General features: G+C 56.2%; 1 protein-coding gene across 1 annotated transcript in view; it reads right to left on the reverse strand.

Moving 5' to 3' along the window:
- Nucleotides 1-1,072, reverse strand: part of Sfi1 (Sfi1 homolog, spindle assembly associated (yeast)) — a 63,062-nt gene extending 61,990 nt beyond the window's left edge. The window contains exon 1 of the mRNA XM_013014252.1: nucleotides 927-1,072. The gene's annotated coding sequence lies outside the window, so the exon portion shown is untranslated. The remainder of the gene's footprint in view (nucleotides 1-926) is intronic.
- Nucleotides 1,073-2,101: the final 1,029 nt, after the last annotated feature.

Raw genomic sequence — 2,101 nt, forward strand, 5'->3', positions numbered from 1 at the left:
CTCTGGGCCTGGGTGCTGTCCCTCAGCTCTTCAGCTCAAGGCTAGCGCTCTACCACTTGAGCCACAGCGCCACTTCCGGCTTTTTTTTTCTGCTTATGTGGTGCTGAGGAATCGAACCCAGGGCCTCTGGCATGCAAGGCAAGCACTCTACCACCGAGCCACCTTCCCAGCCCCTATATATATCTTTTAAATGTTTTATTGCTGGTACTGGGCCTGAATTCAAGCCTTAGAGGCTCTCTCAGCTCTCCCCCCCCACACACACACACAGCCACAGCCACACCTCCACTGCCAGAAATTTCTTGAGTGTGTGTGGGGGGGGAGGGGACGCTCAACTGGGCAGCCTTGCTTGACACCACCAAGTATTATACACTCAGGTGGTCTGGAAATAACCACGTACTCTAAAACATAGAGATGAGAAACCAAAATAACAAGGACCAAGTAACTGTCAGGCAGGCTGCAGGCTGAGCTCTTTTTTTCAAGAATCACCTGATTTTAAGACAATCAGGTGGTTGGCATCTTCATTTTATAGATAAGATTGCTAAATGTCAACAGCTAGCAAGTGGAAGAGCTGGGGACTGGTCCTCAAAGTCTGGTTCTACACATGTTAACTCCTGGTGGGGGGGGGGGGATGGCAAAGTCACGTTCACTATGCTAGTTCCACCACCCTGAACCCTGGGCCCGCCGGCGCCTGGCCCCACTAAGCTCCGGGAATCCCGATCCCCATCCTGCGCACACTGAGGAGCCGAGCGTGCCCCACAGAACCCGCAGAACAACACGACGCGGGCCGCACGCGTCCTCGCGCGCGCTCTTCTCGCACGCAGGTGCCCGCCGGGATCCGCGTCGGGTCGGGAAGTGACACAAGAGGAAGCGGAAGCTCCCCCGGAGTCGTCACGGGGCCTACCCCTGGCGAATGCGGCCGGACTCACCAGCACTAGTGGCCAAACTCCCTCGTCCTGGTATCTGGGGGCAGCAGAGTCCGGCTCACGCCGCCGAGGACAATTTACGGGGAGCGCTCGAGAATCCAGAGCCTCCCCCAAGCCCTGACGCGGGCCGGGCTCGCCCCGGCACTTCGCGCGCGCCTCCGGACGCCGGCCACGCCTCCGTCTCCGTGGTAACGCGGCGCTAGGTGGAAGCCGGATCCTGGAGTTCGCGCAGCCTCAGTCGGGAAATGTGGTCCCGCCTCCCTGTTACCCCGGTAAAGTCAGAGCTCTATGCGAGCCGGCCCGGAAGGCCAGTGGGTGCAAACGTCACTGTGGACTCACTCGAACGACTTTTCGCTTCCTGAGTCACTTCTCTCTGAGCTGCCTGGAGGCGGCTCCCGGAGTTGTGCGTCCCGCCAGACCGGCTTGTGGAGGTTCCGGTCCGGTAGATCCACGGAGGCCATGTCCACTCCAGTCTTTCCTATGAGCCGTATCTGGCTCTCAGTTTTCCGTGGAGTGCCAGCCAGAACCTTTGGGGTACCGTCTGTCCATGCGTGGACCAGGTTGTAGCGACCTGGAACTGGGAAGTGGAGCCCCATCAGGTCAAGAATTAGAATTTTGTCAGGCTGACCCCTTCATATTTATTAATACTAATAAGGGCTGGGAAGGTGGCTCAGTGGTAGAGTGGTTACTTTACATGCATGAGGCCCTGGGTTCGATTCCTCAGCACCACATAAGCAGAAAAAGCTATGGTAGAGCACTAGCCTTGAGCTGAAGAGCTGAGGGACAGTGCCCAGGCCCAGAGTTCAGGCCCCACGACCGACCAAATAACTAATAATAATAATGGGAGCTGGGATTTGCCTTAGTGTAGAGTGAAGCCCTGGGTTCGATTCCCTAGTAACACAAACAGAACAAAAAAACCTGAAGTAGTGCTGTGGCTCAAGTGGTAGAGTGCTAGCCCTGAACTAAAGGAGATCAGGGAGGAGATGGGAATGTGGCTTAGTGGTAGAGTACCTGCCTTGCATGCATGAGGCCCTGGGTTCAATTTCTCAGCACCATATAAGCAAAAAAAGCTGGAAGTGGCCCTGTGGTTCAAGTGGTAGAGCACTACTAGCCTTGAGCACAGAAAGACTCAGGGACAGTGCCCAGGCCCAGAGTTCAAACCCCATGACCTACCAAAA

The sequence above is a fragment of the Dipodomys ordii genome, unplaced genomic scaffold (genome assembly GCF_000151885.1).
Source record: "Dipodomys ordii isolate 6190 unplaced genomic scaffold, Dord_2.0 Scaffold23, whole genome shotgun sequence".
Taxonomy (NCBI): Eukaryota; Metazoa; Chordata; class Mammalia; order Rodentia; family Heteromyidae; genus Dipodomys; species Dipodomys ordii.